This window comes from Pinus tabuliformis, chromosome 7 (genome assembly GCF_031772625.1).
Source record: "Pinus tabuliformis cultivar Carrire ecotype Pingquan chromosome 7, CPIR1, whole genome shotgun sequence".
Lineage (NCBI taxonomy): Eukaryota > Viridiplantae > Streptophyta > Pinopsida > Pinales > Pinaceae > Pinus > Pinus tabuliformis.
In genome coordinates this window covers 801,023,906-801,051,812 of record NC_142293.1, presented here as the reverse complement: position 1 = coordinate 801,051,812, position 27,907 = coordinate 801,023,906, and the positions used below count along the sequence as shown (strand labels likewise).

Genomic DNA, 27,907 nt, shown 5'->3' with positions numbered 1-27,907 from the left:
CAAAACATAAATAGTTTGAGTCTATTTAACCAAGCCTTATAAGGTTGATATTATGGAAACCAACTAGTAAGCATAACACTGAAAACAAAAATGCTACCTGAAATATACAACCAAAACTAAGCAAAATTAATAAGCATAACTTCAAGTAACTAATCATTTGACCATTCCAATGGAGCATGATCTTTAGCATTTGATCTTGACAATTCAAATTGCGACAGACATGGGATATGCCGCTCAATGCAACCCAAGTGAGGTTTTGATTCTGCAACTGAAGTTGAATAAGCTAGAGCTCTTTTTGAATGTCTGGGAGGCCCTACTCGGGCTCACTTTATGTTGTTGTGTTGGTGGTCATAGCCATTGCTTTGGCCACTATGCATTTCATTAACCAGTAGAGATGGATGAACTATCTAAATAGGGTGAGACAGATGCGAGTGTACCTAGGGTCCATGATTAGCTCTCCCTAAGCTTTAGCTGATGGTTCAAGCTCAACTTTCAAATCAACTATACCTCTGAGGTCGTGATCAATTGTTTCACCCGTGTCGGGGTCCCTTCGCAGTATGCCTGAATTGTGGCTTGAATAATCTCAAAGTTTGTTTTCCGACCCCTCTGTCGCGTAGTCTGACCAAAAGACAAACCAACTTCTTTACTTTTGCTTTCCTGGTGTCTGCATCCCCTTCCACTTCGGCCCGAGGTTCCAGGCCCCATTTATTCACCCTTCTCCCACCTTCCCGTGCTCATAAACTAGCCCACTATACAAAGGTCGCAAGTGGATACAACGTAGGTGGCCCTGGAATATGATTTGTACAAAGAACCACCTGAAAGACAAGAGTTAATTTAATGTATGACCAGAGAAAAAAAATAAAAATCAAACGTCGGATGACACTACATCCCTTCAAAATTCCACCACCTGAGCCAACAAGCATATATAAACAGTAACCCTCCAGGAGTGGGAGGTACCACTAGAATAAAAATGGTGTCCCCCATGCACCCCTGAGCCCTGAGTCCATAAACTTGGCCCTAAACATTTACCTGAACCCTTACTCTCCACAGGGCTTGCCCAGACAATTCAAGCTTAAAACAGGGAACCTAATTATCAACATGTAGAGGAAACATCATGAGAAAAAAAACAGAAACCAGTAAACATGCCCATGCGACAAAGGATGTTGCCAAAAAAGATAGAAATCGGTATTACATAGTTGAGAAGGAAAATATTGCGAGTCACAAAAACTTCTAATTTAACCAGTGTTTCCTTTCCCCTCCGGATGTGAGGCTTATTACGAGTAGCAGCCCCCAACCCAAAATACAAAGATAGAATTATAACATACCAGACTTTATATGCCAACCTCGAACAAAGACAGGCAATAGTTGGGTATACCTCTTGCGTTCTTGGCATTGCGAACTTGTAAACATCAAAATTAGGCTCCCTAAGAAGCTGAGGACCCGAGTTTATACGTTGGACAGATCATCTTAACTCCACCTCTGCTCTCACCACCTGCAGGTGCCAAGGGTTACCAACCTTCACATCGTGGATCTGCCATGATCTGTGATGCTTCATGTTATCACAGTGAATAAGCATGTGAGGGCGTGGGGGATACCACCCACCATCCCAAACCAACAAAGGCTCCTTCATATCAATCAAACCCAGTGGGCCTCCAACTGTTTCACACCCTGATCGGGGATTTACAAGAGTGTACTTGGATCATGTTGAAAGAGTCAAAATATGAAGCAATTTCATCTAAATGGATAATAAATTTCACTCTAAAATCTCCAATTTTGAAAGGAGTAGGAATGAATTGTTTTATGCTATTTTCATTGGCGAAATGTACCCAATATGTGTATTGTTGGCATACTTCAACAATGAATAATTTATCAGAAACATAATATGGAAAGAGCAGAGGCTTTATTTCTTAACCAAAGAGTCTAATTTAAAAAAATTCCTCTTGGCATAAAAAATGCCCTTTATTGAAAGAGATGCCTTAACATCATTAGAGAGTTTTCCTCTATCATGACCAAAAACTATCTTCCTAAATATTATGACAAAAAGAATTTTGAACTTGATAAAAGTGAAAGGGGGTCTTATGCTTCCACAATAGAGGATACTAGAATTAAGCAAGATTTTTGTCTATATTCACATTTTGAGTAGTAGGAGGGTATTTAAATATATTTACATAGATAAAGTCATAGACCAAATAAGAATCCATGAAAAACCTTTTTCTACTTTCAAAATTACCTAATTGCTAAGATATCTCATTGGAAATAATACCAACCCAATCAAATATAGCTCCCTCATTGACTCAATAGTGGAGAATGCAGAGAATATCCAGGCACATGTTCAGTGGATTCGTGACCAATAATTCTTGCTAAAATCCATGCAAATTCTTTGTATGGGTTATTTAGTGTGTTTACTTGAATTTGAGAAATATATATTGAAGTAGGCGAAGGCTTCTTTAGGAAACTTCTTAGAATTTCACTACATCTTCCCTGAATCTTGATGAATTCATTCGCTTCACTAATTTTGAAAACTTTGTGTGGAGTTTGTAGTCATCACATTCTTCTGAAAAGGCTTGGCATTAGTTGTACACCATTTCTAGCAGTTTCTTCAAGGTGGACCATCATTTTTAGCATATCAAAATTTGTTGTGCACCATGAAACAACATATGTGAAGTTAGATGTTTTAGCCATACATATTGCTTTTACTATTCAAGTCACCCAAGCTTGGTTGGTACTTTGCTTCTCTTCTGGTAATTCAGAATACCAGTTATATGCAATAGACTTTTCAAAGTCAATTCTCCCTTCTAAGCATATTAAGAGTTCCTCCATAATCAGGATCCTTCTTTCTACTCACCATTTTTTCTTTTGGTAACCTCGAGGCACTTGGTGGTAATAAAATATTAATTTCCTCTTAACGAGGAAAGTTATATTGAATTTTACTAAATCCACCAACCACTTATCGTATCATTTCATAATGGTATATTAATGACATTCCTTTCTTGAGGTAATAGCCATGTGATCTCATTTTTGAAAACCAACTAAATTTTTCTTAGGATGTCATGATAGTGAGTCTTTAATTCACCTAAAAATAATACTTTATATTAATTTGATCAGAAAATGGCTAAATATGAAAAAATACGTGAGTCGAGATGGTGATGTGGGCAAGTGTGTAAGTTAGGATGCAGGGAAATCGAGATATCTAGATATATGCGAGTTTAGATGTAAGGAAATCAAGATATTGGGATACATGGGATCCCAAATTCGGGATAAGGTAAATTGAGATATCAGGATTCAGGATAGGGTAAATTAGGATGTTGAGAGTCGGGATGGGGTGTAAGGGTTAAGTAGGGTTTGGGTTGTCATTTCATCTCGACTTTTAGAAAAGTGACTAAGTAAGGAATTGGGGCATCGATATCGAGATATGTGAATGGAGTGGTAGGTTGTCATGCCATACTAACTAAGAGAAACACTAGTACTAATGGGGCCAAAATATGACGGTTATTAGTTGGATATGCGACTTATTGATGTCAATTATTTGCCACATTGCTGTTTATCGAATCGTCACTGGCATTCTTCCGAAAAATCGACAGTTTAGTTATCATTGAATATGCGATGGTTCATTTGTAGATTATACAACACATAAAAAGGATGAAATGGTCATTAAAAAACCAACGTTTATAAGTCAGAGTTGCGATGCTAGAAATCATCAGATATCCGATGGATATAGCGTAGGATATTTGGCAGGTTGTGCACCAGTTCACAGTTAGATATTCGACACAGATATTTTTGTTTGTCAGAACAAACCGATGACGAGGAGTCGAGTTATCGTCAGAATAATTAAATTGTGTTACATAAGTGTTGTCGCTTCGACAAGCCGACAGTGAATCGTTGGATATGCGACAGAAAGGAGTTTTGTTCGACGAGAGTATTCGTCGAATATCTGGTAGGTCGCACACTAGTATGCAGTTGGATATTCAACACATAGGTTGTTTTGTTCGATGGAACAAACCGACGTTGAGGTGTTAGGTAATCGACGAAATAAGTAAATTTTGCGACAAAAGTGTTGTCGCACTGACGCTTTCAAATCGACGATGAATCATCGGATACGCAACGGAAGGGAGTTCTATTCGACGGGAGTGTTATGGTACTAACATTTCCATCATAAAAAAATTTCATCTTTTCTATTATCTCTACATTATACCAGTCTACAAATACAATCAATCCCAATCCATGAAATTTTGACATCTTCCTATATCTTGTCATCTCCTCTTTGAAAAAATTATCTTTATCTTGCATTACCTATGCAATGGAAGGCTAAGTGACAAATTATTTTTCCATAAGAGTCAAATTATGATGTGAATTCCCAACATCACAAGTCAAACCTTGACTCCAAGTAGCTTCTTTAAGTGTTGCAATGAAGCGTATCAAAATTCCTTTAGAAAATTGAAGAAAAATGGATCCCTTCCCACCATATTGACCATCCTCAGGTTGCCAACTTCCAACAAGAGAAGAGTACACTTTCGTTCTCATCTGACCACCTATATCCTCTTAATGAGCGTAACTTGGGAAGTTTCCTTTAAGATACCACTTTTGGAATGATCGTCTTTGACTATAGGATGCATGGATATTTTTTCCCAAAGAAAGAAAAATGAAAATTTATAAGGGTGTTGTCCAAAGTACCATATGCAAATCAAGCTAGGAAAGGATTTTGCACTATTGTTGCATAACCATTTCTTTTTGTGGGAACTGTTGGGAAACATTGTAAGAAACTAGATCATGGTGACTAAAAATTCATAAGTGGCCAATGTGGAATAACATGGAATATTAGTTAGATATCAACTATCCATGTCGTTATGCATGGTGTTCTCGCATATCAAGGTATATATGCTCCAAAACTAGACCTTGTCACCTACAAGATTTTGAAGAATTTACCATGGATGCCCATTGAGTAGTCCTTGTATTTTCTCTTCATATCTTAACATTTAGAACTTTGTCTCCTATAAAAAAAATTTCATACCTACTAGAAATACCTTATATATATATATATATATATGATTTGGGCACAAATGTTGGATATGAACAAACAATGATGTGATTGCTTTATTTTTAGGGACCAATACCTTCTAGTGGAATTCCATAATTGGCAGCTAATAGAAATGATGAGTATGGATCTTGAGCTTACATAGTTTGAGTGTAAGGGATCATCCCTACATTAGTGCCTACAGCTCACAAACATTTTCATATTTTTTTTCCTTTAAATATTTAGATTTGTGGAACTATTCTTTATTGTAACTAGTTTCCATAAAAAATAAATGCTTAGTCGATTCTAGAATGGTGCATGACAGGGTTATATCGAATACATTTAAGGGTATAGATACGTGGTAGCATTATAGGACACAAATAAAAAACATGTTCGTTGGTCCTTCACTTCAAGACATGTTGGCCAGTCCAACCAAAATCACTTTATTTCATAGATAAATGTAATATACACTATAAAGCTTGCTAAGAGACATCAATGTTCTCTTGTTGCACGAAGTTGTAGTCTCATATTGGAGTTTCACTATTAGAAGTTTGTATTCAGTCAAGCATTTTTTGACAATGGCTTCTTTGTTGAATGTTATGGATATGTCTAAAGAAGAGACAGGGAAAACCATGAAAAGGATTGGTACACTTAATGGAACATTTCACTATGATGAGGCACTTGGATGCTTCATGATATGCCTCACTCACAAGTTTGTAGGGGCCTAGATTATTTGCACCACAATCCAAAGTTATTGGAGAGAATGTATTTCATTTTGGATGTTGTTGGAGTATATGGTCCAAGCAATGACCAATATGCTCATTACCAAAGAGGTTTTGATGAAGTGTTTGGACATGGGTTTGTAACTAAGATTAGCAGTGCTTTATATTGCCTTAGATACCATGTGGCGGTGCCCCCTTGATACTCAATGTCATGTGTTAAAAAATTATAAGGATAAAACCAATATAATTCCCAAAGAAGTTTGTTAGGATAAAAGAGGGTTATGAGTCCACAATAGGGGAGGAAATGGATGGTTGAATGGATAAGCATTCCCTTGCAATGTGTGAACTCGTGAACTCACTAGTAATCATACAATATTTGTCTAAATATTAATCCATTGGAATTTTTGTTGAGAACATGTCTCATACATAAACAAATCTATATGAAGCATGATTTTGGTTTCGACCAGGTTCAACTTCCATCCTCCATGACATTCAATTTTTTTCCAAGTCTACAATGTCTCCAACTTCCATCTTGAATCCATAATCTTGAAACCTCATGTCAACCTATAGTGATTGAGATGATTTAGTGGCTAGTAAATGGAAATTCAAAAATTATGATAAGAAATATATGGTTGTAGTGAGAAATGAGACTTGGGCTAAGATACAAACTTGGACACCCTGATCTTCATGATGTGAATTGGTTGTATTTGAGCCACATACTACCACATCATCTCTCCCAAAAGACAATCAACAACTTGGACCTGAGTTGATAACCTTGCTAGGAAGGATTTCCCAAAGGAAGTGAGTGCATTAAGGGAAAAAAATGATCTTGTGTAAGGAAATGGATAAGTAGTGATGATTCCATGACCTAAATTGTTAACTTTTGGTTTGTTCTGAAACTATGCGAGGTGTATGGTGAAACCCTAACTCCTTAATTGTATCTTATAGACCTTTTGGTAGATGAAATTTAGGGATATTTTTATTCATGGTTTCTTGACCTTGGACATGGTGCTAGAAGTGACAATTTGTGTTTTTTTAGGTACAACCCTCGTAGATATGTATGCCAAATGTGGTAGTATAGAGAATGCCTAGCAAGTTTTTAACAAAATCTATGAAAAAAATGTTGTGGTCTGGAGTGAAATGATTAGGGGCTATGGAGTACATGGCCATGGTCAGGATGCTCTTTCCCTCTTTTCAAAAATGCAATTGTTAGTCCTAAAACCAAACCACATCACCTTCACTTCTGTTCTGTCAACATGTAGTCATGCAGGTTTAGTAGAAGAAGGCTGGCACTATTTTCATTGCATGAACCAAGAGTATAGCATCACACCTCAGGTGAAGCAGTATGCATGCATGGTTGACCTTCTTAGCCATGTTGGCCATTTAGATGAGGCACTTGAATTCATCAAAAGGATGTTAGTAGAACTTGATGTTGTTGTTTGGTGAGCCTTACTTGATGCTTGCATAATTCACTATAATATAGAGCTTGGAGAACATGTCATTGAACATCTTTTGAATTGGAAGCCTAAAGATGTTGGATATTATGTATTATTGTAAAACATATATGTAGTGGTTGGAAGGTGGAATAACATAGAAAATGTAAGGTTATTGATAAAGACAAGGGTCTAGAAAAGAAACTAGGATGTAGTATGATTGAACTAAACAATAGGGTACATGCATTCCTTATAGGGGACACATCTCATCCTCAATCTGATCAAATTTATGCAACATTGTAAACCTTAACTAGGAAGATGGAGGATTTAGGGTATATACCTAACACAAATTTTGTGCTTCATGATTTTGAGGAGGAGGCAAAGGAACACATGCTTTTTAGTCATAACGAAAAGCTGGAAATTTCTTTTGGCCTTAACAACACATGGCGTGGGACAACTATCCGGATCACAAAGAACCTTCATGTTTATGGAGACTTCCACAATGCCACCAAGTTCATATCTAGGATTGTCAAGCAAGAAATTGTTAGGAGGGATGCAAATCATTTTCATCATTTTAAGGATGGAGTTTGTTCATGTGGGGATTATTGGTAAGGGCATGCCATCAAGAATTGTTTATATTGTGAGTATAATTTATTGTACGAATAACAAGGGTGTGAAAATTTAGTAATGTATGAGGTATTTATTGGTCATATATGGTGAGACATTATGTGGGACATTAGTATGTGTTGAAGGCATGAAGCTTAAAATTATTTGTAACAACACAAGGAAATGATATTTAGTAAAGGTGATCTAAAAAAGATCTAAATATTGCTTGGGAAAATTATGAGACTCCTTCAATCAAGTTTGTCAAAAACCCTGCATGATGGACATCCTTTTTTAATTATTCAACATGCTATTCTTGCAGATATCCATAGAATTAACACTAGTAGAATGGAGAATGAGTGAATTGAAGCATGTTTCTTGCTCTTTATTAAGTGTTATTGGCTTCTTTTAAGATATAGAAGAAGATGATGCTTCCCTTCAAATATGGACTTCATAAAAATAATTAACTCAAAGTGAAAACCCAAATTATCCAAATTTCCACACCGAACGTTCCACTTCATGATTCTATCCACAAATAAACACTTAAAAGGTATAAAATTTGGTCCCCACATCCCATTCAATAATCCAATTGTAAAGAAATAAGCATAGATGTGGAGGTGACATGAGATCCAAACGTCTCAAACTTTCGTCATCTAGATCTAATCTTCATCGATAGTTTTGGATACAAGAAATTTTAGATATTTAAATTCCCAAATACATTTGTTTTGTACATGATATCTAGATCAAGTATCTAGATCTTGTCTTAAAATGGAAACCCATATTTAAAAAAATTGGATCTATTTAGTAATATAATAAAGGACTTACAAAGGTTACAAAAAGGAATAATCCTACATTTGGATTTTATCCAGTGATGTGAGAGGCTATGTAGGCTTAAGGAGGTTCCAAGACTTTGTGTCAACCTAAGGCTTTGTTGAATCCACAATGGGAAAGTTGGGTGCTCTTGAAATGAGGGCTTGGATGAACATACACTAGTACAAATGGGGTAGCATATCATATTTTTAAAATACATCTCCTATGAAGGAAGGCTAAGTATAATTTATGTTTATCAATTCAAACTCCTATACCAACTAGAAAACAACCACACTTATAACTTGTAGAGACCATAAATGTGCCATACTTCCTCCTACAATCCATAAATGGAATGATTTTTAAGGCAAAAAAGGGGGTAAACATGAGTTGTTATCCCATCATGCGCTCATTCAACTACTAGTTTGCCATATTTTGGATAAGTTGGAGCACATATTCTTTTGGATTGATTTTGGGCTTATACGATTTTCCTCTCTCTTTCCTATCGACATCAAGGGACTAACTAATGGCCTGGTTCTATGTAAACTCTAATAGGATCTATGTTTATAGCTATCCATAGTTTTTCCCCTGCATCGCCCCTAGGAGCATGTGCTTATTCCATATAACTATTTTGAGATTATTGCTTCACATTTCATTCATGGTACCCCAAGGGTGGTTCTGATCAGTCCAATAAGCATTCATTCATGAAAACAAATTCCACATGATAACATTATAAGACATATGTGGTTGTGATCTAAATATCTATATTTCTTTACAAATTTCGAGGCTTTTATTTCATCTTTAAGTTCATTCTGATTTTTTTCTATAGCATTGATTACAACCTTAATAAAGAAATATTTTGGAACCTCTCCATAAGTAAGCAATATGATCAAACATATTGAAAGGGATGTTGTGCTCGAATTATATCTCATTCCACATATTCCTAAGGAGTTGACACTTGCATAACGAACATAATTTTGATCTCTTTCACTTTTTATCATCGACTCTTGAAAATGGATTGTTTTACAAGGAAATCTTGTGTTAATAGACAACATAGCCATTATGGAAAAGTCAACACGGAGTGAGAAAGTGGTAGGCTATGAAATCTATTTGCTTAAATGTTTTCCTTCAAATACATTTTTTGGAAATTGTGAAGCCAAATTTTTGTTGAGTCAAAGTCAAAGTCATTTTTGTAAGAGACCCTTCTTAGGTTCCTTAAGGTCAAGAAAGGAAAATGCTTTTGTGTCTAAATATATCCTCCACCAAATGAGTTCCTTCTCCCAAAAGGATTACCATTCATCCTTCAAAGTTGGCCTCCAAACATAAGATAATCAAGTCGGCCTTCATTACTAACCTACAAGTCGGGTTCAATTCAAATTGTTCATGTAAGATCAAATGCACAATGACCAATAAGTATAAATAGTCTACTATTTCACCATTTGAAGGAGAGAAGTGAAGCATTTGTTCAAGAAGTAAGAGAAACTATTACAGGACCGAGAAATGGAGAGGAAGTAGAGAATCTTAGAATACTATTATAGAGAGGAAGTCGAAAATGTGAATTGCAGAAACAATTACAGGGAGGCTGAAGTTCCTTGTTGTAGAGATGATTATAGAAAGGGTTGTGACTATTGCAGAAGGAAGGCCAAGATTTTTGAAGCAGGAAGGCTAAGATTTATGAAGTAGGAGGTTCGAGACTATTGCAGAAGGAGGGTCGAAATTTTGAAGTTGAAACAAAAGGAGACAAGAACCATGATTGTAGAGATAATTGTAGGAGTAACTGGTATGGTGGTTGGAGTAAGTCTATTTCTTTAGTAAAAGGGTCAAGTGTGTCTCAACCTTATTTAATCTACTAGAGAAAGAGATAACTGGGTTTTCTCCTTCATAGGGGTTTTTCCATGGATGCGCACTTACATCTTGTGTTCTTGTCTTTGTGATATTCATGTTAGCCTTTATTTGATGAAATGAACACTAAGATAATCAACATATAATTTCACAAGTAAATTTCAAGATAATAGAAATCAAATTGAAGAATATAACTCACATAACGCCCTAGATTTCACAACAAAGGAGAGGTATTGGACCCCATTTGAGTAACACAAGTAATTCAGTCTCTTCAAGAAGTCCGAGGAAAATTCAGTGAGAAAGAGGTGAAGGATAACAAGGTAAAAAAGAATGTCTATTTGTTTGGCTTTTGCATCAATTCTTTGTTTGGAAAACTCGCATGTATGGGAAGAAATTTATCTCTATTCATATTTCGAGTTAGAGAAGAACAACAGACCGAATTATAGAGAGAAGAATTGTTGTTTGGGTGGCTGGAATATCACTTGGTGAGTTGTATTGATCAAAGGTCTTGAAAATATTCCTTGAATTTTTATAAGAAGATAAGTTTTTGGGTTTTTCCCATGTGGAGGGGCTTTGGCCTGACCTAGAGCCTATTTCTAGTGTTCTTGTTTGCATTTTGATCTTCTTTATTGGCATTGTCTTGATGATGAACACAAAATAATAATGATGATGATGAACTAACATTATATCACAAGAATTGTCAATATAACAAGAGAAAACATTATAAAAGAAACCCTAATTTGGTTTGCCCTAGTTTTTCTCAACATCTACGGTCTTAGAAGAATTTCAATTTATAAATAAAAAATTTCTTAAAATCAAATGCAACTCAAAACTAAATCGCACACCTAGTAGCCAAGCACTTGGCGGGCTAAAGTTGAGTAGTACTTCAATGATATTTTTCGCGTTTATGACTCCAACCGTAGTTAATCTTTCAAATCCATATATTTGAATGAAAGTACCTGCAGAACAAAGGAAGGAGGAGAAGTTATATGCATTAAATAATTAAAAAAATAGAATAAAAATCATATCAATTCCTTATGCCCAATTTATAGTGTAAGAGTTTATCCTACTACCCTGCATGAAAAATGACAATTTATGGTCTTTCACTCAAATAAAAACACAATTTTCAAAGACAGACAAATATTACCTGATTTTTTTTCATGGAAAAGTTTGTTATTTCTTATAAAATTTTATGTAACTCCCACTCGGCCAAGACATATAAGAAAAATGTCAAACAAATTTGTTGTCTCACCTAAAACCTTATCATTTTGAGCTATTTTCTTCAGATAGTTATTCCACTTCAAGATCTGAATGAAACTAGTTGTCCAACACATATTTATGAGACCAATGAGGCAAACTTAGATTAAATTTGACCAAATATTAAATATAATTGCATGAATAAAGAATAATTAAAATGACTTGTGTGCATGAATACTTGAATGATATCCTCTTAGTTTCGAGAATAAATTGTTGGAGTAGTTCAATCTTGGAGGAAACCTCCCTCTTGTTGAGAAATCTAGGGCATCACGATTAAGTGATTTCTATTCTATTGATAACTGATTGTGAATGTTTTTTACTTCTTAGATTAGGATATTATTTTACTTAATGTTTTTATAGTGTTATTCTTCATCAAATAGATACCAATGCATCAACCATAAGGAGACGAGAGACACAGAATATAGGCTATCAGCTAGGGTCAAAACCTCTCCCACTTGAGAGGAAAAATCGAACAAATACTTCTTCTTATAGAGAATTCAATTGATGAATACCAAGACCAAGAATCTTGACCTATTTCCACTCAAATACCAAGACACGAATCTTCTTAGCTTGAACCTTTTCTTGCTTGAGTCAACGATGGTCAATTTGCTAATTCTTCTTTCCTTCTAAGCTTCTCCTTAGATTTCTGCTTCCTGTAATTCTTGGCTTCCTTCAGAAACCCTAGCACGCACGAATCATCAAGATTGGAACCTTGATTTCATTCGCTTTAGGTGGAGGTTGCTTCCTTGGTAACTTGGCTTGAGATACACCTATGCTTCCTCCTTGCCTTGACCTACCAATGGGACTGTAGCACTTCAACCTCTTTTGCAATAGAGACAGTCCCTTTCTTCGCATGTGTGAGATCAAAGTGACCCAAAAACATATCACTTGGGAAGGAGCCTAATCTGAGCTACCCTATTTATAGTTGTTTCCCCATCAATTAGGCTGACTTGTTAAAGGGTGAGCTGACATGTCATTCGGTGAAGATATTTTATTCCATCTTGTAGAAGACTTGTAGGAGGTGGATTTTCTTGGTATTGGAGGGCCCTCTTATACATTTAATGACTCATACAAAAAGTAACATGCCCAAGAAGTGTCCTTCATACATGACATTGACTCAAATTGACTTTTATGACCAGATGACAAAACCTAAAGACTCATAATGGGAGCCATAAGTAAAAATAAAATTCCTTACTCATGAAACCCATGAGGCAAGCATTACAATAATAATTTTATTTTTCTTCTTTACATCAATTACATAAAATCACTATTACACATGTCATTATGAAGACTGAACCTAGTTACACTTTTCAACACTTCCACTTCACGAAGCAACAACAAAGTCAAAATTGACTTTGTTGTTGCTTTGTTGGATTAAGGGTTTTTTGCTCCAAGATTATCCAAATCCTAATTTATTCTCTATTGAACAGGGCCAACCACGTGGAGGTGGAAGCTCTCACGACTCCCCCCCTCTCCCTGCCTCACATCGCTCTCAATTCCCTAGTACCCAATCTATCTACTATATAGGAAACAGTTGAAAGCAAGACATTAAGATACATAAAAAACAAATAGCAAGCATTCATTCATTCATTCGTAAATCCACAAAATATTTCATCTCAATAAATTTTATCATAAAAAATATGTTTAAATAATATGAAACAAGGTTAGTACATAAAGATACTGTTATAGACATTTTTGTGCCTTACAGCATTGAGCATGAAATGTCCATAATCTAAGGGATCCAAAGTCCCTAAACATGTTGTTCCTACCCCTAGAGGAACAAGGCTAACAAACCACAACAATTCAGAGAAGTTCTCCACCAGAAACTGCTCAAAAACAAGTCAATTCAGGATCATTTCAGTGGCTACACTAGCTGTCTGCGCTAAATGTCAAAGCCAACACTGGCTACCTGCACTGAATGTCAAAGGAAACACTGGCTACCTGCGCTGAGCGAGAGTGGACATGTGGCAAGTTCATTTCTCAAGGTGTCAAGACCCAGGAAGCTTCCAGAATGACACTTGCCTCAGGGAATTCGACTGGTGATGAGTAAGAGGTTCCAAATCTCCAAGTGGAAGCAAGAACCTCCAAGTGGAATCAAGAACTGACAGAGGGAGAGGACACTAGTCAGATCTCAAGCTGACTCATCCTCTCTCCAAACATCTATATATGGATCTCTCCTCCATGAGATCTGGAGGCTGGAATTTTGTTATTGTAAAGAATTGCTGTTGGTTTGAGATTGGAATCATTGGGTTCTTAATGCTTTGAAGGGGGTGAAGATAGGAATTCCATTTGCTGGGAAGGAGATGCTGGATTGGAGCCCTCTGGGTTGTATCTCTTCCTGAACCTTGTTATTCATCAATAAAGATTTCTTGTTTTCTCCTATATACTGATGTATCTTTGATGTATGATTGCATTAATATGTTTAGTTTATTTCTAATCCTGAACTAGTTATGAATATGAATCCATGTCTTGTGTAGTGTTCTCTTCTTGTGATCTTGCAGAAACCTCTTGAAGCTGGGCAAGCGAGAAGGCAAGTAGCTGGGAACTCTCCAAGAGGACAGAATCCGGATCGAGGGACAAACGGAAGACACCGGTTAGTCCATCCATCTCTCTCTTCATTCTTAATTCATAAAGGAAGAATACTAGAATAGCTGTCTCTGTTTGTTGCTAAGGCACTGTCACACCTTAGGTGGATAGGATCGTCCTGCATAGGAATTTTTCCCCACAACAAATTGGCGAATCCACTGGGGATCGAACCCAGAATCTCTGGTTTCGTATTGGCGACCACAGTGGGATATTTGTTTAATCATTTTATTTGTGTCTCTATCATTGTTTGTTTCATAGAGTTGACAGCAACAATGGAACTGCATCTGCTACTCCCAGATGCAAAGTAGACAGTTGCTGCTTTGATCCAATCACTGGACTTGTCTATGATCTAAACAATGGACTCACAAATGATTTGATGATCCTTTGTGATAGATCTTAGTACTCCCTTAAAGAATCCCTTTGATTGCACCTTGCTTGTTGCTTTGATTTGGCCTGAAACAGTAGATTAAATAGCAATCTGTGACCCTGAACCCAGTGAGAAACTCTCGTTTCTCCTTCAACGCGACAGCTGTGAAGAGGTTCTGCATTTCAACGCAGGTCCCGTGAAGGCTACCTGCGCTGAATGTCAAAACCCCTGTGTTGAGGTTGCGCTGAACCAGTTAGGCCTTGTGCAGCTGGGGTTCTCTGCTCTGTTTTGCCTTGTTTTGATCTCTGATTTTTGCAGTCTGTAACCAGCATAGGTACCAGTCTGATAACTCCTTTTCTCTGCTTAAATTCCGCCTCCTTTTGTACAAAAAGACTGTGAGTGTTTTTATGTGTTTGTGGCATCATTTACAGTTTTCCTTTGCATGAGTGAAATAGTCATCCTGTAGATCTTGATTCAGATCTGTTGGTTGTGATCTTAGAAGAGAGTTCATTGGCTGTTTGCAGTTGATTATACATTTACTCTTGCTTATTGGTTTGAGTTTGTCTCTTTTAAGTGTCGAAACAAGTATTCATTTCGAAAATCGTTAAGTGTTGTAATCTCTTCTACCCTCTCTGATTTCGAAAAAGTAAACTTGTTTGTATTTGTCATTTAAAAGCAAATTCAAAGTTGTACAAAAAGATTTCTTTGTAGGCATCAATACTAAGAAAGCGGAAAACAAACACCTGCATTGTGAATTTGCATCTTGATAGTTTGCATGCTTGATTTAGGGAAAGTGCATTAGAGTGTGTTGATTGCTCTTTGAGAAAAGATGGTGTCTTTCTTTTCCCTTAGTAGCTAGGACTTTCATAGTTGAAAAGATATAAAGCTTGCTTATCATCTTTAGACTGCATTTAGGAAATGTATCATACATCTCGTGGTGATCCAGAAAGGCAAACCTCTAAAAAGATCAACCTAAAATAAATTGAATGAACTTAAAAACGCTTTGCAACATAACGCACAACATAGAGGTCTAGGCTAGAGACGTGTTCCGGCGTCGTAAAGCCTGGTGACTGTCGATCTCGTTGATGGTGGGTGATTCCTCCCGAGAGACGATAGCGCCAGTACGGATTGTGCTCCCACGTACCGTCGCGTATATATTGGGAGATCCCTATAGGCATAAAACCTTTATCCTTAGGAAGCCATGTCGGCCGCCCTACTGATCGCAATGCACTGAACACAGCATTCAGGAAGATCGACCGCCCGTACCTTAAAAAGTATTCTGCGGTTTTGCGAAAAGTTTGGCACACCCTCTACCTAGAACTCCAAAGCAGTTCCTTTTGGCCTTTTTCAGACTCTATAACAGAAAAAGTCCATCCGAGTATTTGTCACTTCGGGCTCGTTAAAACATCGAAGGAGACTAGAGTCATCTTTATCTTTTTCTCGACTCTTTAAAAGTGAAAAAGCAAGTTGTGTCCAAGTTTCGTTAAAATTTATTTTAAACGGAATAATCATCATCATTCCCTCGTTGATCTTCAAAGTTAGTCTCTTTTCATCGTAAGTTCTTGTAGAATCACTAGAAAATCTTTTGGATAGACTAAATATGTCTGAACAACCGTCGAAATCCAGGACTGTGTCATCCGACGTAGCAGCGGCAGAGCCTCTTGCTGCTACTCCAGCGATGTTCGTTGGTATACCATCTGTCCCGGCAAATTGTCAACAACAAGCTGGAGTCCATGCAGAGACTGTTTCGACGACATGGTTAGTTCCTATTTCTTCATCCGGATTATCATCTGGTATTTCTTATGTTGAAACTCAACAAATTGATCCAATGTGTCTTCAAAGGCCAATCTACCCTTTAAGTACTGGATTGCCACCATATGGAGGGCAGTATGCCTTTTCATTGTTCCCTCCCGGAGAACAACCATATGGGAGTTTACAACAAAGTTCAGGTCAAACTGGAATTACATCCAGCAGTTGGATACCAATACTGCCTCAACAACCAAGGGTTGTATATTCAATGCAACCAGTCCACCCTGTGTTGAATATTCCCACTATACCTGCTATGGTGACTGCGTCGCAAGTACAAGTGCTACCTGTTGTATGTCAACCCCAACAGCCTCAGGTTGCAATACAACAGCCTCTTGTCTCAACGACTCAATCACAACCTCAGGTTAGTGCCTCCTTATCTCGAGCGACTCAGGATCAAACAAGTACTGTGACTCCTCATCTTGGTCAATCATCCAGTATTTGTCAATAGCAAATGGTTCAACAACCAGAGCTGGTTCAAACTCAACAACCCCCATTCCAGCAATCATATCAAGGACCTGAGCAACAAATCTTTGTAAGTAATGGGCAATCGCATTTCCAAAGCGATAATCAACAACCATATTATAATGGTTATGCCCATCAACCTTGTCAAAGTTGCCAGCATCAAATACATTATGCTAGTATGCAAAGACCCACTGCTCAGGCGATTCCATCTTATCCTGGGTATGCTTCGCCTAACCTGAATCAACAGTTGCCCTTTGTAGCAACTCTAGAATTACCAGATCTAAACCGGCTGACGAATGATCCAATTGCTTATGCCCCTTGGTGGCCAGCAATTCCGCATAAACTTCCGTAAGATATTCCTAAATTTAATGGAAATCCGGGTGAAGATCCGTCGAATCATGTGATGACATTTCATCTGTGGTGTTCATCAAACACCCTAAACGATGATTCGATTAGGCTTCGCCTTTTTCAGAGGACGTTAACTGGTCCAGCGACAAAATGGTATATTGAATTGCCTAGAGCTTCGTTCAACAACTTCAGTACCTTAGCCACGACTTTCTTAACCCATTTTCAATTATCGATAAGGTATGAAACGGGAACGGAACTCCTAACCAACTTCAAACAGACAACGACCACTCGCATATCTGATCATATACATGAGTGGCGACATCGTCGTAGGATGGTAAAAACGTACGTTCCCGATCAGCTATTAGTTGACTGGTTATCAAATCCTTACTTCCTACAATCACGGAAGATGTGGCAAAAGGGGGAGTCGTAACGGAAGAGCAAGTAATCGCTCGTGCGCAATATCTGGACTTGGTCTATATTCAGTCTGGCACGCTCTACGACAAAATACCTGATGCCCCTAGACCGAAATTCTCAATTCCTCCTCCTCCTAAATCAAACAATGACTCTCATGCCATCGATGGCGTGATTGGCACGACAGACACGAAATCGACAAAGGCTACATCTAAAAGGGCCCGTAAGATTTCCAGTCAAAATGCAAATGAGGAACTTCTTGCCTCAGAAGGAAATGCCGCGTCGACCGACAAGGGCAAACAACTGAAGCAACCAGGGGGCAAGAAGAAAAAGAAAGGGAGAAAAAGGAAACCCCCTGCGGGGTGTCATATATGCGATGAGGATCATTGGACGAGAGATTGTCCACATATAGCTGAAGTTAAGAAACTCTTTAAGAGTTCAAAACCCTCAGCGGTATTGACTGATCCGTTTCCAAACCCGGGAACCAAACTGGTTGCTAATCAAAATACTTCCCGATCCCAAGTGCTTATGTTGTCTGTCTCAAAGCAGCAAAATGATGCTTTGACAAGGAATAAAGATTACGGGAATCCACAGCTGTCAAATAACAAGGCTAATGAACAACCTAGTAGTTTGACGACAACTTTGACCGAAGTTGTGCCACCCATCATTCCTAAACCATTGATAAAGTCGCCAAAGGGAGTAGTACACAAATCGACATTTAATCCTCGTGCCAAAGTAGCACAGAATTATAATATAGTAGAGGACCTGGCCCAATCGCCGTCCGCTATGTCAACACTTGAGGTACCGCAAAATTGCCCCTCCCAAAAGCAAGCTTTATTATCAACAATAGGTGGGATTGACCCAATGGACTCCAATCTTGTGGCCTTTGATCATAAAGGATATGACCCTCAGTTACCAGCTCAACTAGCTTTCCTTATTCAAGTGAAAGCCCTCAACAAAATTGTTCATCGAACAATTATTGATGAGGGGGCATCTACGTGTATTATGTCGATGAGTTGCTGGAAGAATTTAGGCTCACCACCCTTGTCGAGATCGTCAACGAAGTTAAAACCATTTGATGGACGATCATACACTCCATACGAGATTTTAAGTAACTTGCAAGTTGAACTAGGGGGCAAAACAGTAGAAGTTGATGTTGAAGTAATCGACGGAAACCTCGATTACAACATCCTATTGGGAAGGCCCTGGATATATGCCATGGCTGCAGTTGTGTCGACCTACTTCAGGAAGATTGCATTTCCCTTTCAAGGAGGAATTACAGTCGTCGATCAACAAACTTTCCTCCCCGACAGTTCACAAGTTACGGGAAGCATTCCAATGATCCATGGAAGCAATCATTCGCTTCAAAATATTGGAGTAGGTCTCCTAAAAGACCCTGCCTTAATGGGTACTTTTGCCCTACCGCCTGCAAGTAATCTGGCGGAAGTGGCCACAGTGGAAACCTACAATATGAAATCTTCTATATCTAATGGATTCAGAAGATTCCTAAACATTTTGTCAGCGTGGATCATCGCCCTAATAGAAATACTGTAAATACAGTGGGCTCCGAGGACGGTTCTAATCTCGTGTCAACCTCGTTAAAAAATGAAACAAGGAGTCATGAGGATAGTTCTTTTACTGTGTCAACCTCATTAAAAAATGAAACAATCTCCTTTCCAAATCTCAAAGGTAAACCTTCATTCCAACCACCAAGTTGAATGCAATGAAGCTTGGGGGGCATGCACCTCGATTTGCGTTGTTATGCTGGGGGCATGCAAACTTATCATCGTATGCACCTCGATTTGCGTTGTTATGCTGGGGGCATGCAAACTTATCATCGAGCAGTTTTAGCACACAGTTCATGCTCGTTAAAAATAAACGCAAGATTCGAGCAGTTTTAGCACACAGTTCATGCTCGTTAAAAAATAAATGCAAGATTCGAGCAGTTTTAGCACACAGTTCATGCTCGTTAAAAAATAAACGCAAGATCCGAGCAGTTTTAACGCGGACTTCATGCTCGTTAAAAAATAAACATAAGCAATGAGCAAGTGTTTCCACCAGCATTTAAGCTCATTTTAAAATAAAAAATGAACCTACCCGGTAAATAACCACTGTGAATGTAATATCATCAGCCATTAAAGCCTTGGTCGTGTTTGCACCGTCACCTCCACTTTTCATTTGGCCGATCGTTCACCTCCATATGATTGTTTACCCATTTTGAGGAACAGCTGCGAAGAGTGATTTCACCTAGCCATCCTTGTGACACTGCCGTGATTGGAAAATTCCAACCTGTACCTGGAATCAGCTGTTAACCCTGTTTATCACTCGTTCCTCAAAAGACGAGTCTTCTTTAAGCTATTTTCAACTGACTCGTAAAATATGAAAAGATTGCCGAGTCCTTGGCCTTCCAGCTCGTTAAAGGGACATGAAGTGCTATCCCTCCTCTAGATTTTAATCTTTTTGGACCTGAGGGATTATTGCACAAAAAGATCGAGCGCTCGTTTTATTCGGCTCATTAAAACTATCGAAAACTCATCCCTTCTGTATTGTTTTATACTTTTTCGGACTTAAGGGATTAGATGACGAAAAAGGAATTTTGGAGTTAACTTTATGTACCTTTTTAGACTCTCTAAAAATGAAAAGGACCGAGTTATCCTTGTCGTTAGACTCGTTAAAATAATTAAATAGCGACAAACTTGTCTTTAGACAAGAACGAGTTTCACTATCGCTAAGCTCGTTAAAACATAGCGATGGGCTTGCCCGAAGGGCAGGTTATAGAACAAGCATATGTTATCCTCCTCAAGCTTGACAAAAATAAAGAGGTACTGGTCAGCAATGACTGGGGAAAAATTGGGAGAAACTCAAGAAAACTTTGATGGTAGCAAGTCGCTCTTGAACATGACACTTTTCCTCCGTACCACAATCGAGTTGGGTTGTTTCAGTCACCGGTCACATCCATGGTCTCGCCATACCATCCATATTTGGGGTAATGCTACCAATCCATCGCATCAGTGTCGCCATATGTTCAAGAGAAGTCGTTCAGAAAAGTCAACCGTGTCCCATCCACTGCCATACATTATCCTTCATCCTTTCATGACTACCACCCTGAATTATATGTCACTGATCGTTTTCACCTCCATTAAAATCATTAGCTCCGTTCTGTGTCACTGATGTGGGATTCATTAAGGCCCTCCTTTGACGGATTGCTTCTTGTCGACATCAGCTCATTATCCAAGAAGTTGATCTAGGAACAACCCCTTCAGTACTTTGAAGCTTACATGCCTCAATGGCAAGTTTCTCACTTCCGTCGACAGGTATACATCAATGACCTTCGACCAAAAGATTTTGCGTGGTGTTCGACGCCAAGTCCTTTATTCACACCACGTGAATTGTGCTACAGTACCTTGAGGGTCATTATCATTATCGGTGATTCCTCTCGCGTTTGTTAACGGTTTACCTCATTGACCGGTAATCAAGCGATGTATTTCCATGTTCGACTTCAGAACATTTCTCACATGGATCGACTTGTACTTAGAGTGAAGATCGAACGAGTTTGAAGACCCCGGATCTAGTTCCATCTATCCAGGATGCGATATATATTCAGGAAAGATAAAGACATTGACATGTACATCATTGCAGCAGATAATCATCCTACTCAAAGGATGATAATTTCATCAAAATTATCAGTCTACCATCAGACGATTGTCTGTTCTATGTACAGAAAAATGAATTTATAAAGCTGAGCATGGGAATGCCCACCTCAGCTAGATCATGAAAGCAGTATGAAAGATAATGTATTGTATTGTATCTTATTACAGGTCTCCTCCTAGCATTGGATGAACTTTGGATCCCCCTGATAAAGCATTTCACCCGATGAACGGCCTCATACTTTAGGGGGCAACTGTTATAGACATTTTTGTGCCTTACAGCATTGAGCATGAAATGTCCATAATCTAAGGGATCCAAAGTCCCTAAACATGTTGTTCCTACCCCTAGAGGAACAAGGCTAACAAACCACAACAATTCACAGAAGTTCTCCACCAGAAACTGCTCAAAAACAAGTCAATTCAGGATCATTTCAGTGGCTACACTAGCTGTCTGCGCTGAATGTCAAAGCCAACACTGGATACCCGCGCTGAATGTCAAAGGCAACAGTGGCTACCTGCGCTGAGCGAGAGTGGACATGTGGCAAGTTCATTTCTCAAGGTGTCAAGACCCAGGAAGCTTCCAGAATGACACTTGCCTCAGGGAATTCGACTGGTGATGAGTAAGAGGTTCCAAATCTCCAAGTGGAAGCAAGAACCTCCAAGCGGAATCAAGAATTGACAGAGGGAGAGGACACTAGTCAGATCTCAAGCTGACTCATCCTCTCTCCAAACATCTATATATGGATCTCTCCTCCATGAGATCTGGAGGCTGGAATTTTGTTATTGTAAAGAATTGCTGTTGGTTTGAGATTGGAATCATTGGGTGCTTAATGCTTTGAAGGGGGTGAAGATAGGAATTCCATTTGTTCGGAAGGAGATGCTGGATTGGAGCCCTCTGGGTTGTATCTCTCCCTGAACCTTGTTATTCATCAATAAAGCTATCTTGTTTTCTCCTATATACTGATGTATCTTTGATGTATGATTGCATTAGTATGTTTAGTTTATTTCTAATCCTGAACTAGTTATGAATATGAATCCATGTCTTGTGTAGTGTTCTCTTCTTGTGATCTTGCATAAACCTCTTGAAGCTGGGCAAGCGAGAAGGCAAGTAGCTGGGAACTCTCCAAGAGGAGAGAAGCCGGATCGAGGGACAAACGGAAGACACCGGTTAGTCCATCCATCTCTCTCTTCATTCTTAATTCATAAAGGAAGAATACTAGAATAGTTGTCTCTGTTTTTTGCTAAGGCACTGTCACACCTTAGGTGGATAGGATCGTCCTGCATAGGCATTTTTCCCCACAACAGATACATATACCAATTATTCATTAACATATAGCATGCATTCATTCATTTATTAATCATAGACACAAAATACTTAATGTAAAAACAAATTATCATCAAAAATATGTTTTCATGATATGGTATGTGATGTTTCTAATGATATAACTATTACAATCATTTATTTTTCTTTTTCTTTATTTTTTATTGCCTGGTCGTGTACTCATGACGTTTTCAAGGCTACCGCAAGAGGGGTGGATCTATATATTGGTTTCATTTTCTAATCTATATTAGTTTAACAAAATTCTAACATATATTAATTGCCAGTTCTCAACAGTTTGTGATTATGATGAAAATTTAAGTACACATGAGTGTAATGTCCATTATGGGATGTATGATTTGTCCTCCGTGCATTTCCCATGAATGATTATAACCTTGAATGGGCTAGCATTGTTATGCCATCACCATCTCAAAATGTCTTGACAAATGAAATTTTTACCATATTTGTAATCATCACTTCACATTGTCTCATAGATGACCCCTTCTACAAATTATAAGCATGAATTTTTGGAAGACCATCCCCTTTACTTGGCCTATGATTAATTGTGAGAACAGGTGAACAAAGTACAATTTATAAGTAGGGTGTCTTGTCAACAAAGATCTGTCAATTGTCCTTTATTCACTTGTTGTCACAATAAATCATAGGATAGGTAGTAGGGATGACCTTCCATAAATTCATGCATATAATCTGTAGAAACTTGCATGGAAAATTTTAGGGGCTAATGTTCGCCCAGTGGGCTAATTTTCCATGATTTTTCCACAAAAAAGATTCGCCAATTTCCAATTTTATAAAAGACGATTCGCCCAAATTTTAGAATATAAAATTATTTTACCTTGAAAATCGCCAACATTATAGAGAGACTATATATAAAATAATTATAAATTTGATTAATTTTACAAATATATCAATAAACATTTATAATTTTCATATTAGGGATTAGTGAGATTCGCCAATGTTTTAAACTTCAAGAAAAATTTCCATCCTTAAAATTTTCCTTGGTAGAAAGGGTCAACCACGAGATAATGTGAAGTGATGATGATAGAGATGGTAAATTTTCACCTGCCGAGTCATTTTGAGATGATGATGACAAACCAATGCTAACCCACTCAAGGTTATTATAATATTTGATGGGAAATTTGGGGAGGACAATTCATACGTCCCACCATGGACATTACATACATATGCACTTAAATTTTCATCATAATCACAATTTATTGTGATTAGGAATTGAAGCAGGAGTATCTAACACCTAAATTAGAAGTGTGGTAGTGTATGGTGGAGTGGCATATATATACAAAATAGTAGATGGTTGACTTAGCATAGGCACAGATTGTGTAAAGGCTTAGTTTAGCATGAGAATCTGATTATAGGCTCTTGGTGTTCATAATAGAGTTAATTGACTTATACCAAGAATTTATCAAATATATGGTATTCTAAACCCTCATTGTATTACAAAAAATATGTTTACACAATATGAAACAAAATCATTCTAATTTATTGCAATGGAAAAAACAAAACTTTTTATTAATATAGTCTAAAGTTACATGTGCACATGCCATGAGGCATTCAACCTCTTAGTAAAAATTGTGGTACTAAAAAAAAACGAGCTCTAAATAAACAAGTTCAGTCATTTTTTATCAGCTTTATTGCTCCTTTTTGACATGTTTAGCGAGGATGTCTTGATCTTGGCCTCCTTCAGTTGTTGTGGTCTCTAGTGTAATATGTGTTGTCATTGACCTAGTCCTACGACTATGTTGCTACAAGTGGAGTCGAGCATCACCTGCAATAAGAAAAAAATGTTAAATTCGTTTTTATAGTTATTATAATTAGAAATGTTTTATTAATAAAAAGAGTATTATAGTGTTCTTTACCTGCTTCGGTAGTGGAGGGAAGCGAAATACTTTCGGATGTGGCCATATGTTCCTCCTCTTCTCTGGCCACATCTTGTACATGCTCTGGTGTAGAAACAAGAAAGGTTATAATTAATACACCATTTGCATTTAAATATTTTTAATTTTATTCCATACTACAATTTTTTTATAACACATGAAATACCTCTAGTACCGAGTTGAACATCAGTCTCAAGATCAAGCACTCCATCGTCAGTAGGCTCATGTGTTGTATGTACATTGCTTGCCTGCTTTTTACAATCAAGCACATTACTTTATGGCCAAAAATAATAACCAATAGATTGTACAAGTAATTGTTTACAATGTTATTCATCGCTTTTATTTCCCTGAGTGTTATGTTCGATTCTGGAAGACTGTGAAGATGCCAAGCTTGTCCTTCGTTCAACCACGACTTGATAGCCATACTTGAAAGCAAGATGTAGGTCTTCCTTCGTGGGAGTCTCTTTGAATTGTGCCCCCTGAAATTTTGCATTAGAACGTGAATTTTTCTTCTTCTGTGATATTAAATTAAAATTGTTAACAATTTATAATTTGGATGCAATTTTTTTTTATATACTTACAATTTTTTAGGTCGGTTTCGAGTAACCACCTGGGCCAAGTTGATGCTGCCATGTTTGGCTATTATTGCTTGTGTGGATTTGGAAGTATCTAGGATCCTATATTTAAAACATTGAAAAACTTAATTAGATGTTGCAATGATGATAAAGCATCATAATTACGTTATTAAATGTGCCTCATACTTTCTTGGTCCAAGTGGATTCTTCCCTGCTTTTCGAAGTACCTTCTCTTGTGCATTTGCCACCGCACTCTTGACTCCATCTCTAGAATAAATGGAGGGAACTCATGCGACCTAGCCATTTCCAATTGAGATGTATATTGGTCCTGCAAATATTTTAAATGTAGGCCTACCTTTGAGGTAACTCCCTCTTTATTGAAGGTATCGTCACCAAACAGGAGAAACATCCAATTAATAAGTTCATCTTTAACTTGGAACTTTTGGATTTCTAGTTTGTGTGAATGGTCGGCCCAAATATTTCCAAGGTTATGTCATACAAACACTTGTAAAATACATCATTTCCTGCAAAACGATATTATCATTAGTTTAAAATAATCATAGACTAAACGTTAATTTCATTTAGGTTATACTTCATATTTAAAACACTTTTTGAATACCTGGAAGTTTCTCTATTTTCATAGGGACATTGTCATCATCTACCAAAAACGTGATTGGTAGTGATATCGTGCTAGTAACACGAGAAGATATAGGAAAACTCATTTCAAATTGTGCAATTGTATCATGCTCTACATCCAAATCATCATGTGTAGATCCTGGCAGATGCTGTTCATAGGGTGAATATCCTGTTGTGTGTGGTTGAGCGGTTGTACTGGTCTCAATTACTAGTGACTCACTCACAGGTGGAGCATCGATGTTTCTACCAACGTTGGCCTGACCCATAATCGTAGCATGAGGATCAAACTCTTCCAAAAACTCCAATAAAATAAATAGTTTTTCTATAAAGGTTGAGATAAATAAATCGTAAACAAATAATTGGGATAATTAAATGAGTTGCTCACCCCATACCAATGAACTTATTGCAACAAGGTTTTGATTTTGCCTTTTATCTCATCTATCTGAGGCTCAATCATAACTAAAGAATTAAGTTTCTTGGTTGCTTTGAATTTGAGCTTCCTTATTGCTTGCATTAGATCGACGGACATCAAAATTACATCATCAATAACCTCTTCCTCACGGGCATCTATGGAATGCTCTAAGGTCGGTGCCTTCCCCTTATCACCCAACTTATCAAATAAGTGTATGTGAAATTCACCCACACTTAGTCATCATTATATTAATAATAAAACCATTATTGACATATGTCTAAATTTATATAGAAACTTAACGTAGTAAATGACAGTCATAACATATAATAGACATTGCTTACAAATTGGGTAAAATTGAATACATATCGCTCCCATAATAACAATATTTGTATTTATTCTATTAAAATTGTAATCAGTGAGTAAATCTTCCCCTGCAGCTATTGATTTAATTCGACATACAAATACACAATTTCCTTCATGTCCCTCGAATATGAAATTGGGTTTCTTATTTGTAGTGACGGGTTGTGTACTATTTATACATCCTGCAATATTCCCTGCTACTTTTGGCCTTCCATCAATTTACATAGTTACGACTTTATTTTCATCATTGTCTTTTAGTTGTATATAATTTATGGCCACTCCATATCTTCACATACTTTTGGTATATTGGACTATTCGTACCCAATCATTGTAGTTGTAACAGGGTATGACATAGTCCATCAATTCAGTTAATCCTCTGTAACAAACCTTTATGCCATCCATGGAAAATAGCCCCAAACCATGTAATGACGATGGGACAATGCAGTATATCCTTTCATTGACAGAAAAATTAGTTTTTATTTCAGGAAGATCCTTGGGTTCCCATTGTTTCACTAGATGTTTGTACCTCAAGGGCAACTCAATGTCATATATTCTCTCATTATCACAAGGACATGACCCTCCTTTAGCGAGAAAAAATTCCATGCGTATATGGAATTTTCTTCTAATATTTTCACCTCTAGTTGATCTTTTCATGATGGATGACATAGCAGATGTTTGGTCGATTTCTTCTATCCTACTTGAACTTCTGTCACTTGATGAATATAGATCTAACAAATAGTTTTTTGGTTGAATGTCTTATAACACTCCATCAAATGAGAGAAATTGTTAGGAAGTGTCATAAGGGATGTTGAGAAATATTTTGATGAAACCATAATAACATTATATTAGTACAAGTGAGTTATAAGGAAGTTCTTTACATTTCAAACATTCAAGAAATATTTAAAAACTTGAGAACTTGGGAACCTATTCATCCTAACCAATGAATTGATCACTCGATAACTTGAGAACTCAACATAATTTCATATCATTTAATCTTCCATTACAAAATATTACGAACATACTTCGATAGGTTTAAGAATGTAACTAGTTTCGGTGGAATAAAAGGAAAAGTTTTTGGGTGTTGAGGTTATTGAGATTTGTAGCCTATGAGGTACTCCAAACCCTAGGCTATAGGGTTTTGGAGGAATTGGCACACAAAAGTGACTTGTGGGCTAAGAACCCAAGTCCTTAGGCTTTGCACCCAAGTGGGTGGGTGTGGAACCACAAGGCATTTCGATGATTTGACACATGGAGGTGTTAGAGGACTTTGAGAGGAACCATAGCCAACAAAAATCATTCAAATCTAAGTTGTTTATGATGAGATTTTCATTTTTCTATATGGTTGTGGGGTTTGCACATGATTTTTTCAATTCATCTTGTGTAATTTTATG

The 27,907-nt window shown here is 37.4% G+C and overlaps 1 pseudogene; it reads right to left on the bottom strand.

The window, feature by feature from the left end:
• The window catches only part of LOC149249989 (gibberellin 20 oxidase 1-like), a 35,493-nt pseudogene extending 9,483 nt beyond the window's left edge, over positions 1 to 26,010 (bottom strand).
• Positions 26,011 to 27,907: the final 1,897 nt, after the last annotated feature.